The 14,827-nt window shown below is 41.4% G+C and overlaps 1 long non-coding RNA gene across 1 annotated transcript; it reads left to right on the forward strand.

Annotated features, from left to right (window-relative positions):
* The first annotated feature begins 9,149 nt into the window (after positions 1 to 9,149).
* Positions 9,150 to 10,955, forward strand: LOC123995356. Its single transcript, XR_006831819.1, has 3 exons — positions 9,150 to 9,317; positions 10,543 to 10,720; positions 10,835 to 10,955. It is a non-coding gene; the product is annotated as an uncharacterized LOC123995356 (long non-coding RNA).
* Positions 10,956 to 14,827: the final 3,872 nt, after the last annotated feature.

The following is a 14,827-nucleotide window of genomic DNA, read 5'->3' on the forward strand; positions in this document are numbered from 1 at the left end:
AACTTTGCAGAAGGACAACCATTTCTGCAGCACTCCTCTTATCAGGCCTCTATGTTAGAGTGGCCAGATGGAAGCAGCTCCTCTGTTAAAGGCACATGACAGCCCGCTTGGTGTTTTCCAAAAGGCACCTAAAGAACTCTCAGACCATGAGAAACAAGTTTCTCTCGTCTGATGAAACCAAGATTGAACTCTTTTGCCTGAATGCCAAGTGTCACGTCTGGAGGAAATCTGGCATCCCTATGGTGAAGCATGGTTGTGTCAGCATCGTGTTGTGGGGATGTTCTTTAGCGGCAGGGACTGGGAGACTAGTCAGGATCGAGGGAAAGATGAACGGAGCAAAGTACAGAGAGATCCTTGATGAAAACCTGCTCCAGAGCGCTCAGACTGAGGCCAAGGTTCACCTTCCATCAGAACTACGACCCTAAGCACACAGCCAAGACAATGCAGGAGTTGCTTCGGGACAAGTCTCTGAATGTCCTTGAGTGGCCCAGCCAGAGCACGGACTTGAACCCGATTGAATATCTCCGGAGAGACCTGAAAATAGCGGTGCAGCGGCGCTCCCATCCAACCTGACATAGCTTGAGAGGATCTGCAGTGAAGAATGGGAGAAGCTCCCTAAATACAGGTGTGCCAAGCTTGTAGTGTCATACCCAAGAAGACTTGAGGCTGTAATCACTGCCAAAGGTGCTTCAACAAAGTACAGAGTAAAGGGTCTGAATACTTATGTAAATGACATTTCCATTTTTTATTTTGAATACATTTGCAAATATTTCAGTAAACCTGTTTTTTGCTTTGTCATTATTGGGTATTGTGTGTATATTGTTGGGGGGGACAATGTAATTAATTTTAGAACAAGGCTGTAACGTAACAAAATGTGGAAAAAGTCAAGGGGTCTGAATACTTTCAGAATGCACTGTATATTGTGATTACTGCTTCAAAGCAAATTTCTGCAGCATTAGTAAAGATGTGATCAATACGTGTTCATGATTCTGCTCTGTTTGTAACTACCCTGGTAGGTTGACTGATCACCTGAAACAGGTTGCAGGCACTAGTTTCAGTTTGAAGCTTTTTTTTTGAGTGGGCAGCTTGATGAAAGCCAGTCAATATTTAAATCACACAGAAAATATATCTCTCTTTTGATATTACATACATTATCAAGCATTTCACATTTTATCCAGATACTAACTGTTAGCACTTGGTGGTCTGTAGCAGCTTCCCACCAGAATGGGCTTTAGGTGAGGCAGATTAACCTGTAGCCATATTACTTCAACAGTGATCCTCTCTAAGCTTTACAGGATTGTGGTTCTGAATATAAACAGAAACACCATTAGCATTTCTGTATTTTCTGTAGATGTTATTAAGCATGTATTGCTACCACTGTATCATCAAAGGTAGTATCTAAGAGTTTCGGAGATTGTCTGAATATGAATGTCATCTGTTACTAGCAAATTATTGATTTCATGAACCTTGTTTCTTAAGCTACATATGTTAACGTGGGCTATTTTTAGCACTTTTCTAGGATGCTTCATTATTTTCATTGCTTTACTGGGAAGCTTAGCAGAAGTAGACATGCTCATGTTATTTATGTTAGTGCAGGGTGAGCTGCTCACAGTGGACTTCCAACTAGGGCACACCACCTCAGTGCTAACAGTATAACTCTGGTTCATATGCACATGATTACTGCATACAATAGCTGTAGGATCAGCAGAGGCCTTCAGGGCAGTTAGATGGACATTATCTATGGTTATTTACATTGTGTCTTCCAACGCCCCTGGGATGATGTATATTTGCTGAAGCATTATGACAACTCAGCGACACAACAGTAGGGATTAATTGAGCTGGGCTTGGGTCATTGATGAGTCATTGTCTCAACGCAGCCTTATAATGCTGTGAAAGGATCCAGGAACCCAAATGATTTGGGTGGATCCCATCCTCCTTTTAAAACAAGCTTTGTTTCCAGAAGGTATCGAAATTGTCAATAAATGTTACATGTTTACATCTGACTAATGATCGAAGTGATTCTGATCAGGAATTGTGCATGCTAATAGGGAAGCGTAAAGGTAAACTAATAAACCTCATTACTGTCCTTTGTGTTCTTGTCAATTTTCAGAGAGAAAACATCTGCAAGCTAAATCTTTCAGGTCTCACTGTATTCGGTTTTTAATAGCTCATTAAGCCATCAACAGTAATGCTAGTTAAACTAATGCAAACTTTAATGCTATAAAACTACGTTTGTGTTTTGGAGATTCTTAGAAATCTATGCTAGATTTATATTATCATACGTCTGAAATGTTTCCTTGAAAGAAACAAATACATTCCTGTAAGGACCTCATGAAAAGGTTAAACTGAAGGGGATTTCAGACATGAACCAAACTACAGGTGGGAGAGAAATCCAGTCCAAGTCCAACAGCATTAAAAATGGATGCATACTTGAGTCATGGACACCACAGGTGATGGATATCATCCAATTTCCAGAGGCCAACTTTCAGAGACATTTATCAGTGTGCAAATATGTTTTATGATTCAGACATCTATTCACTTATGGAATTACTGACCCATGAGTCATTCAGTTGGCAATGAAAAAAAAAATATATATATATATATATATATATATACATATATTTCTTCTGTTTTAATTGAAAGGATGTTTCACTTTCCGTGCCTGTATTAGTTACTGTAACGAATTGGTCATATGTTGATTACGCTGCTGGCAGGATATTTACTTGCATCTGAAACAAACAAAGTACTTATAAAGTACTGTGCATCAAAACACCTTTCATTATTTTCTTTATCATTTGATAAGATCAAGTTAACTTTTAACTAACATTTGAAATTAAAATCACAGGTGAGTGAATAGATGTCTGAATCATAAAACATATTTGCACACTGATAAATGTCTCTGAAAGTTGGCCTCTGGAAATTGGATGATATCCATCACCTGTGGTGTCCATGACTCAAGTATGCATCCATTTTTAATGCTGTTGGACTTGGACTGGATTTCTCTCCCACCTGTAGTTTGGTTCGTGTCTGAAATCCCCTTCAGTTTAACCTTTTCATGAGATCCTTACAGGAATGTATTTGTTTCTTTCAAGGAAACATTTCAGACGTATGATAATATAAATCTAGCATAGATTTATGAGAATCTCCAAAACACAAACGTAGTTTTATAGCATTAAAGTTTGCATTAGTTTAACTAGCATTACTGCTGATGGCTTAATGAGCTATTAAAAACCAAATACAGTGAGACCTGAAAGATTTAGCTTGCAGATGTTTTTGTCTCTGAAAATTGAAGTAGTGTAGAAAGGTGTCAGTTTTACAGTACATCACACATCTTACCCGTCTCAATTTGCAGAAATTGTTGAAGCTGTGAGCGTGGCACAGCCGTGGGCTAGGTGTCTGCAAAGGTGTGCAGGGCGAACCAGAGAACTGTCAGGTGGTGCTCAATTTGACCCTCTTCCCAGAGTGAGGGAGGCAAAGCCTCTCCCTACCAACGTATTCATTTTCAGGAGCAGATGCGTAGGTTGATGGATCCTGTGAATGCCAAGACACTAATTAAATAAGGAGCAAGCCAGTCTTTGTCTGGAAAAGTACCATGAGTGGAGTTTCGCTTCAATCGTGTGAAATCATTTGAATGCAGGCTACTGATCAAATTAGAAATAGCTGTGTGATTTTGACGCTGATGTGCGTGTGCCATGGCCATCGCATCACATGCTGGAATAGGCTTAGTGAAAAGGGTAGTCGTTGTTTCTTAAGGGCATGACACAGCAGGAGACAAAGTAAAACATTTGAAAAATAGGTTTATTAAATAATAAGTTGACACAATTAATGTCAGCAAAATATTTAGAAAAGACTGGCAAAAACAAACGAAAGACTGAACATAAAGTAAAAGAAGAGGCCTAAGCAGGTATTCCTGCCAAAAGAGTCTACCGGGCTCTAACCAGCCTTCCTATCACAAATCCAACACTGGCAAAAGCTTGGTGGGATTCCACAAAGGTACTGTATATATATATATATAGGACCTCCCCCACGGACTCACCTCTAATTGGAGCATACCAAATGTGGCCCTAAATTTGGCCCAACACGCTAACTCGACAACACAGCTAGCTAGATAACAAAAAAACGGTGGTGTAGAATTAACGGTAAGGCTTCGGAAAATGAGGAGCAGCAATAAAAGGCGTGTTGAATTATGAGCAGAATGAAAGTAAGTAATGGAAGTTTTATACATCATTCCTCATATACATGTAGCAATTCAAAATACCCTATGTGCAAATGTTACGTTGATCGGTCGAAGAGAAGTGGAGTTATTAGGATTTATTTGAGGGGTTTATTTTCTCTCTAATCTTTTGATGTGTTGCTTGGTTTTTCCTCAAACTGACCGAAGACATACATGATTAACATACCTGCTGAGGTTGGAGTTATTGAGATGTGTCTATGGTTTATGAGAAGAAGAGGCCAGCATTAGACCCGAAGGCGTGTTTCTGCACATGACCTTAGCTAGCCCACGTCACCATGGCATCGCCAATAAGCGTTGTTGGGATTTCTATTGGAGAAGCAGTTTCTGCCTACCTTCATACTGTGCTATCTTTGGTTGTACGTTGAACGGGGTGTCGGGGATGAGCCTTAGCCTTTGAGTGCTTATTACAGTGCCACCTATGGGCCAATTTGTGTATCACTTTTTTTTTTTTTTCAAACTTAGTTATAATTGACTTGATTTAAAAAAATCATTGGGTGTACGGTTCAAGGAAAAAAAGATTTGTGAAGATTTTATTTTAAAAAATGCAATATGGTGGAAAATCCAATATCGCGGACCTCATGGTTCCTTGAGGCAAATTTGTTCCTTATAATTAGAAACACATACAGTGCATTCGGAAAGTATTCAGAACCCTTGACTTCTTCCACATTTTGTTACGTTACAGCCTTATTCTAAAATGTAGTAAATACGTGGATTACACACAATATCCCATAATGACAAAGCAGAAGCAGGTTTTTAGAAAAAAAACGGTAATATCACATTTACATAACTATTCAAACCTTTACTCAGTACTTTGTTGAAGCACCTTTGGCAGAAATTACATCCTAGTCATCTTGGTTATGAAGCTACAAGCTTAGCACACCTGTATTTGGGGAGTTTCTGCCAATCTTCTCCGCAGATCCACTCAAGCTCTGTCAGGTTGGATGGGGAGCATCACTGCACAGCTATTTTCAGGTCTCTCCATAGATGTTCAATCTGGTTTAAGTCCGGGCTCAGGCTGGGCCACTCAAGGATATTCCCGAAGTCACTCCTGGTTTGTCTTGGTTGTGTGCTTAGGGTCATTGTCCGGTTGTCCGGTTGGAAAATGAACCTTCACTTCAGTCTGAGGTCCTGAGCACTCTGGAGCAGATTTTCATCAAGGATCTCTCTGTACTTTGCTCTGTTCATCTTTCCCTCAATCCAGAGAGGGTGCCTGGTTTCCTCCAGACGTGACACTTGACCAAAGAGTTCATTCTTGGTTTCGTCAGACCAGAAAATCTTGTTTCTCATGGACTGAGAGTCCTTTAGGTGCCTTCAAACTCCAAGGTGCCTTCAAACTCCAAGCGGACTGTCATGTGCCTTTTACTGAGGAGTGACTTCTGTCTGGCCACTACCATAAAGGCCTGATTAGTGGAGTGCTGCAGAGATAGTTGTCCTTCTGGAAGGTTCACTCATCTCCACAGAGGAACTCTGGAGCTCTGTCAGTGACCATCCGGTTCTTGATCACCTTCCTGACCAAGGCCCTTCTCCCCCGATTGCTCAGTTTGGACGGGCGGACAGCTCTAGGAATAGTCTTGGTGGTTCCAAACTTCTTCCATTTAAGAATGATAAAGGCCACTGTGTTCTTGGGGACCTTCAATGCTTCATAATTGTTTTGGTACCCTTCCCCAGATCTGTGCCTCGACAAAGAGCTCTATAGACAATTCCTTCAACCTTATGGCTTGGTTTTTGCTCTGACATGCACTGTCAACTGTGGGACCTTATATAGACAGGTGTGTGCTTTTCCAAATCATGTCCAATCAATTTAATTAATTGAATCCCTTTTAGAATAAGGCTGTAATTTAACAAAATGTGGAAAAAGTGAAGGGGTCTGAATACTTTCAGAATGCACTGTATATACCATGTTTTGTGGTTGTATGTCAAACCGGGCAGCAGGGCTGAGCCTTAGACCTTGAATGCTTATTACAGCGCCACCTATGGGCCAATGTGTGACAATTTTGGGGGCAATTATGGGCCCATTTTTGGTGTCTGACTAACGGTGTTGATATACACTACAAAAGTATGTGGACACCTGTTCGTCAAACATCTCATTCCAAAATCATCGGCATTCATATGGAGTTGGTCCACTCTTTGCTGCTATAACAGCCTCCACTCTTCTGGGATGGCATTCCATAGTTTGTGGAATTATGCTTCACTGTTACACAAACATGACCTACAGTATGGTTGATATAGCCAAGGCCTATACTGTAGAAATGCTGCTACAATTGTATAACATTGATTGTGGTATAATGATTTACTCTTTTGCAGATGGTAGGCCTACAGGTTGCCTGCCTAAACCTGTCTCCGTCAAAACACATCTGTTAACAGAATATGTTGTGAATGTCTTTGACAATAATGATGACGGTATGATGAGCTCCCTTCCAATGATGGCTGAGGTGAGAAGGGTCGGCCAGTGGTAGCTGCAGTGCCCTTGGCAGCCATTGGTAAGACTCAGGTTGGAGTAGAAGAAACAGCATGTCATGCTCCTCTCCTGGGCACACATTAGAGGAAGAGCTGGTGAAGGAGTACAGCCAGTGCTTCAGCACAACTACCAGCCCTCTGACATCCTCCTCTCCCCTCAATCTGCCCCGGGTCACCTGCTCTGCTGTCATTCCTACAAAGCAGCGTCTTCACACCCTCACATAGAAGATGAGTTGCGAGTGCAGTCTTTTGTAATGTAAATTGAATTCAGTAGATGTGCTGTTACATGGGTGCTGTTGTTACATGGTAACTCCATTTAGAATAGAGGAATCTCTCCCAATTCCCCTGAGAATGACCTAAGAGCCCTGTGCGCTGCATCTCAAATTATAGAGTTTGTCCTAATGCTGTAGTTTAAATATACTTTTTGGTACTCTGAACTGGGTTGACCAAGAGCAGTCCTATGATGTTTGCTAGCCTTTAATCAGCAAACTTGGCAAATCTCTCCAAATGCATTATAATGCCCAGGCTTTTGTGTGTAAGCACAACATAACCAGGTCAACATGTCCAGAGAGACCCAGGCTGTTTGTACAGTAATTACGATGAGATTGCCACTCCGGGTTGTTTGTGAACGTTTATCAGCCTGTGTGTCTCTGCCCAGCATGGCAGAGCCTGTACCTAAGGTGAGGATTGATGGTGCCTCTTGAATAGGCCATTGAAGCACCTATTATTCACGATGAGTACCAACCACTTGTAATTCAAGTAGAGTGGGCAGCTTTGTACCACAGTTTTCCCATTGTTTCTCACCAACATACGTGCCCCCTAACTCAGGCTGTGTGGAGGGCCTCTACAGACACTGGGAGGATTGGAAAGAAAAAAAGAAAGAAAGAAAGAAAGAAAGAAAGAAAGAAAGAAAGAAAGAAAGAAAGAAAGAAAGAAAGAAAGAAAGAAAGAAAGAAAGAAAGAAAGAAAGAAAGAAAGAAAAAAAGTCTATGTCCTGCCCCAGCATCCAAGAGGGGGAGGAATGTGGAGGTCTTGGCTGGCTGCCAGGCTATGCGGCTGATGTCTCCGTCAGGACGGGAGGCCCTTTGCTTTTCTCCTTTACAGTGAAATGTAACACAAGATGGCATACCCCCTACATGTCAGAGAGTGAAAGAGGACCAGGGAGAGAATGCACTTGTTGCAAAGGTCTCTGCAGCACCTGCGATGATACCGAGGTAGACCAGCGGAGCACGGAGAGAAAGAGACACACGTGAGTAATGACGGATTAAAGAGTTATGTCGCAGCGTGAAACACTGTGTCCACACAGCATTACCAGCCAATACAAATTTCTCACAATAGTTCCATCGGCAGAATGAAGGGAGAGGCAAAGGAGGGGAGTTTGACCGACAGCCGTTTGCCTGGGAGCCAGAGGGAATGGCTGCGCCCCTGCCAACTATCATTATCCATGGAGTGAATTTACCACCAGAGTGCTGCCTCATAGGCCCAAACTGCATACCTGTCCTGGAGTAAGTTGTCACAGTGGAGGAGCCAACTTTCTCTTTTTGTTTTGTTTTTCAATGGAATCTCTGACCTCATGAGGGAATGGTTCCGGAGAGCAGGCAAACTGACTAGAGTGGGGGTTAGGTATACAACCACTTGATGGTGCATGTGAGGGAATGCTTTTATAGAAAGGAAGGACAGGTGTGATCTATTATTGCAAAATCCCATGAACTTTAATTAATGTACAAAGTGTTCCTTTTCACCACACTTAATCACAAAAACGTGCTTAAATGTAAAGGATTGTCTCATAGCTTTTGTAAAGTACAGTATGAGATTGTTATGCAGGTGAATTAGGACCCAAAGCGACTTAACAGAAACAGAGTTTATTCCAGTCTTAACAGAAAACGACTAATCCTGAAATCTTTCACAGGTAATGTCCAAACAGGAATAACAGAAATCCTCTAGTCTGTAGAGGGGAACAACAGGAGAAGCGGCCACAGACTGCAGGTCGCTTCGGGTTGGAGCAGGCCGTAGCTGATAGAGACACCTGCTCACACGCAGCATCTGATGAAGGCAAAAACACGACAGGACGGAACAAGTACACAGCGAACAGCAAACATCAAACAAGGATCCGACAAGGACAGAAGCGGAAACAGAGGGAGAAATAGGGACTCTAATCAGAGGGCAAAATAGGGAACAGGTGTGAAGGAGTAAATGAGGTAGTTAGGAGAATGAGGAACAGCTGGGAGCAGGAACGGAACGATAGAGAGAGAGAGAGAGAGAGAGAGAGAGAGAGAGAGAGAGAGAGAGAGAGAGAGAGAGAGAGAGAGAGAGAGAGGGAAAGAACCTAATAAGACCAGCAGGGGGAAACGAATAGAAGAGAAAGCACAGGGACAAGACATGACAATCTATGACAAAACATGACAGAGATAAGGTACAATCTATCATTGTCTTGTGTTCTTCTGACTACAGGGAATCCTCCTCCCCATATGCTGGCAACGGGGGCTCTTGGAGGAGGAAAAAGCACCATGCTCCGACAACCTTTGACCTTAAAGAGAGTGGCATGCACACGGTAAAGAAGCAGTCGTGTTCAGGACCCCCACCCCATGGAAGATTGAACCCATAGTACCCCTGTCTCTGGAGTCAGGTACCCAGAACTATATTGTCTTTCCACCTCATCTATACCATCCCCAAGTCCCATCTACTGTAGGGTAGTGTAGTACTGCACGTATGACCATCACCTACAATACTAAAGAAAAAATCCTCTAAATATTCACTTGATGTACTAAAATAAATGTTAGGATCATATTACATTTTGACATGACGTGTACAGTAGGCATGGTGTGTGTGTAGCAAAGTTGTTTTATTTCTCTCTATTATTTATTAACCTCTCTGGGATATGTGGGACGCTAGCGTCCCACCTAGCCAAGAGCCAGGGAAAATGCAGAGCACCAAAATCAAATAAATTACTATAAAAATTAAACTTTCGTCAAATCACACATGCAAGATAGCAAATTATAGCTACACTTGTATTGAATCCAGCCAACATGTCAGATTTCAAAAAGGCTTTTCAGTAAAAGCAAACAATGCAATTATCTGAGGATAGCACCTCCGTAAACACAGAGAGAAACCATATTTCAACCCTGCAGGCACGACACAAAACACAGAAATAAAAATATAATTCATGCCTTAGCTTTGACGAGCTTCTTTTGTTGGCACTCCAATATGTCCCATAAACTTCACAAATGGTCCTTTTGTTCGATTAATTCCGTCGATATATATCCAAAATGTCTATTTATTTGGCACGTTTGATCCAGAAAAACACCGGTTCCAACTTGCGCAACGTGATTACAAAATATCTCAAAAGTTACCTGTAAACTTTGCCAAAACATTTCAAACTACTTTTGTAATACAACTTTAGGTATTTTTAATGTAAATAAGCAATACAATTAAAGACGGGATGATCTGTGTTCAATACAGGAAGAAAACAAACTGTTGCATGCTTTCTGGTCACGCGCCTCTATCTAACAGTACACTTCAAGTGACCCTCGTTCAAGATGGCCGTACTTCTTCATTACACAAAGGAATAACCTCAACCAATTTCTATAGACTGTTGACATCCAGTGGAAGCAATAGGAACTGCAAGAATGTCACATAGAAATGTGGATTCCCAATGAAAGCCCATTGAAAAGAGAGTGACCTCCAAAAAAAAGTCTGAATGGTTTGTCCTCTGGGTTTTGCCTGCTAAATAAGTTCTGTTATACTCACAGACAGGATTCAAACAGTTTTAGAAACGTCATAGTGTTTACTATCCAAATATACGATGATATATATATAATGATATGCATATCTTATCTTCTGGGGATGAGTAGCAGGCAGTTGAATTTGGGCATGCATTTCATCCGGAAGTGAAAATACTGCCCCGTCACCAAGAAGTTAAGAATCATATCTGCCGGGAAGCCTCCCATCTTCCTGCGCCTGCCGCAAACCATCAGAGTGATTTCCTGCAAGAATGGGACAAGACAAACCTCTGCTTCTAACATTACCATGGTGAAGTTCCTCTCTACCTCATTCACAAATGTTTTCTTGAAAAGACTAAGACCTTGACATTTAGAATTTCTCCAAAGCCCCCTTGAATACTAATGATGCTTGTTGATGTTTCAGCATCTGGAGGAGTGCACATCTAAACTGAAGCTGAACTCTGCAGCCAGAAGGATATTCCTTGTCCAACGGTACAGAGGCTTCTCTAGCTGGGGACCTGGCCATTGACTCAGAGGTGTTCGTCTCAATGGGAGAGACCTTCCTGGAACCACAGAGAGAAATCCGAGGTATGGAGCTGCAAGCTAAATCCACAGCACTGCTTTCATCCATATGGAATTGTGGTTCATTCCTATTCAGACATGGGGGAGCTGAAGAGATGACAAGATTCTGGGCAAGGAGCTCTGCTGAGGTTAACACAATAGCCTTATTAGCATCAGATTGGATTTGAATCTAAATTATATTTGTATTTCTTCAAATAACATGCACAAGACAAAATTAGGTATACATTTTTACACGTTTATTCTTTTTGCATTTGCTTATTTGTAAATAATAATGAATGAGATTTAAAAATCAAAGAAAATGACATATATTCAGTTACAGAGAACACCTGATTAGAAACCCTATTGGGATGTTCCTCTAGTTTTTCTTTATAGAGGGGTTTCAAAAGTTCATGTGCCATTTATCCTGCCCCTGGAGATGCTAAAACTGCCATCCGACAGCTAAGTTTATTTATGAACCCTTTGTTGAGCGCCAAGTTGAAGCCCGGAACTTCTGTGCTGCAGCTGTGTTTCCTTGGCTGGGTTTCATGGCGACACGCACTGCTGTTCTCCGAGCGCCATGATGCCGGCGCCGTTGGCAGGACGCACCAAGGCTTTGCACCAGCTCTTTGCTGGATCAGCAAGCTTAACCCAGTGAAATCTGGTGCAGCACGATGGGTTTTGACTCATAATCAATCTTGCACGCTCCTCGACAGTTGTCACTGGGACAGGGAGTGGAGCAGGTGGCAGATGGGCCCTGTCTGCAGAGACCCAAGCCGCTAGTTGTGAGTGTGTGTGTGTGCCCAGGCCGGGCAAAGTGGAGGGCACAGCCCAGAATTAGCACACCTCAGATAGGAACTGGGAGGAGAAGAGGGTCCTAGCAAACTCAGAGTAGGGGATAATTCAGACAATAAACCACAGTTATCTGGGGTGACAAGACAAGGCCTATGGTCTGCCCACTGGGCACAGACATCAATTCAACGTCTATTCCACGTTGGTTCAAAGTAATTCCATTGAAATGACGTGGAAACAATGTTGATTCAACCAGGGTATGCCCAGTGGGTGGTGTCATGCATATTGTAATTAACTTTTGATTTCTTGTACTGTGTCTGGAGAAATTACCTAACACATTTTCTCTTTTAATAATGATCTTGGATTCATTTTCCATATTGATTCAGTGACATTAAAGGGCTTCAAAGCAGGAAAGAAAAGAGGACCAAAGTTAATCATGGGCGATTCCAAGCCAGGAAAGCCTGAAAATATTTTTGGTGTCTCATATTGTTCTGGCAATTTTCACAAATAACCTTCATTGGAAGGGAGGATGCTTTGTACATTTGTATCACAAAGACTTGTAAAGAAAATCAAGATGAAAGTTGACCTACAGTAGACATGCCTCCAAGAAGTGCGACCATTTAGTTTGCATATGCTACTAGATATTTTTCTGTGTGACCTGACATTTTATTTTGGGAGCACCCAGTGCAACCAGAATATAAATCACCCAGATAAGAATTGTTGTAATGATAGGCTTCACTGTGCAGTTGTTTCTGAGTACCCAAGAGAAAAAAATCTAGCGCTGATTGGTTCAATCCAAAGCTTACATGTAAAGAACAGGGATGGCTCTCGCCTTTTTGGGGCTCTAAGCGAGATTTGCAGAGATCTGCAGTGCTACACGTTTTATCATATGGCAATATTAAAGCAGATTTCATGCACTTCTACTCATTTTACAGTGGACAGAGAGACATTTATGCCGTTTTAAAGCACATTTCCTGCAATTCTACCCATTTTGCTATGGCTTATGCCATGATATCTGAGAGAGTGATTAACAAAATCAGTGGGGGCCCACTGGAGGCCAGGGCCCCTGTGCACGTGTGCCCAGTTGGTATTCAGTCATGACTACAAATGTAGATTACTGGCAAGACTTTACTTACCAATCTAGAAAATGTGACTGGCAAAGCACGATAAAAAATTCTGATGCACAACCATATTTCGAACTTTCACATTGTGTATTTTACTATTCTTACTTTCAACAGTAAGTTAAAACCCCGACTGAGAAATGAGGGGCACGTGATGTCATTGTGTCATTTTAAGTTCCACTCAACAATTATTTCTAAATGCCTACGTCTTGCAAAATCTATTTCTGTTTCTTTGCAGGACAAGGATTGGGTCCTGACTTTCAAGAATGCCTGAATTGATTCGCCTTGATTTTCTGGTTGGCTGGTAAGTTTCACCATCTAATTATTTCAGATCGACAGGATCTTTCAAAAATGTCTGAATTGCTTCGTATTAATTTATTTTCTGTTTGACTGGATGCAAGTTTTACCATCCAATTATTGACAGTGCAAGTTTCATCATGGCACGCACCGTGGCAATTGGTTGGCCGATGAGAATTATTAGAATATGGCTAATATTAGTCAATTATTGCCTTTGATCCATGTTGGCTTTTGCGATCTACCTGAGACATAAACATATAGATGGGAGGGCATACAGGCTGTCGCCAATTTATTAATGCGCAATTTGCCTAAATGGGTAATGGAAACACTTCAACCACTACATTTGAATTTGATGCACCCTACCAGGCAATTGTCTATTTCCTATGCAAACTTTCTAAATGTCGACAAAAAAAATCACTGGAGAAGTTCATGGAAACATTGCTTGTGTCTATTGCTTGTGTCTACCACTTTGTATAGCCAGTTAGTGGCGAAACAGTCCTTTCTAAGTGGCAGAAATATATGATATCATGATGATTTGTATCAACCCGCTTGTCTTTGGTTTTGCAAACGTGATTTGTTTATTTTATCAAAGCCTTACAGTCATTGTCTTTGGGGTTTCGAACCCACTACCCTGCAAAGCGCCATGCTCTACCAACTGAGCTACAGAAGGACCAAAATAGTCAGCCATTCTTGAAAGGTCCTGCAAAAAAACACAATTGTTATGGTTGAAAAAATGCATTCAGCAGGCAGTAAGCATCTCAAATTAAATGTGGAGTTGAGCTTGTATTGACATCACGTGCCCTGAATACCTTCTAAATGATTTGGCAATCATGATTTATTCGAAAAACACTGTTTCCATCATCATAAGCAAAATCAAAAAGGGTACTTTTGAGATATTCACATGAACATATTTAATGTTGAATAAATGAGTGTATATTTGGCCTTGTGTTTTAGGTTATCGTCCTACTGACAGGTGAATTCATCTCCCAGTGTCTGGTGGAAAGCAGACTGAACCAGGTTTTCCTCTAGGATTTTGCCTGTGCTTAGCTCCACTCCATTTCTCTTTTATCCTTAAAAACTCCCCAGTCCTTAACGATTACAAGCATACCCATAACATGATGCAGCCACCACTATGCTAGAAAATATAGAGTGGTAGTCAGTAATGTGTTGCATTGGATTTGCCCCAAACATAACACTTTGTATTTAGGACAAAAAGTGAATTGCTTTGACAGTTTTTTTGCGGTATTACATTCGTGTCTTGTTGCAAACAGGATGCATATTTTGGAAATAAAATAACTCTGTCAATTAGGTTAGTATTGTGGAGAACTATACTGTTGTTCATCCATCCTCAGTTTTCTTCTATCACAGCCATTAAACTCGGTAACTGTTTTAAAGTCACTATTGGCCTCATGGTGAAGTTCCTGAGCAGTTTCCTTCCTCTCCGGCAACTGAGTTAGGAGTGACGCCTGTATCTTTGTAGTGACTGGGTGTATTGATACACCATCCAAAGTGTAATGAATAACTTCACCATGTTCAAAGGGATATTCGATGTCTGCTTTTTTTATTTTTTTTATTTTACCTATCTACCAATAGGTGCCCTTCTTTGTGAGGCATTGGAAAACCTCCCTGGTCTTTGTAGTTGAATCTGT

Source organism: Oncorhynchus gorbuscha, linkage group LG02 (genome assembly GCF_021184085.1).
Source record: "Oncorhynchus gorbuscha isolate QuinsamMale2020 ecotype Even-year linkage group LG02, OgorEven_v1.0, whole genome shotgun sequence".
NCBI lineage: Eukaryota > Metazoa > Chordata > Actinopteri > Salmoniformes > Salmonidae > Oncorhynchus > Oncorhynchus gorbuscha.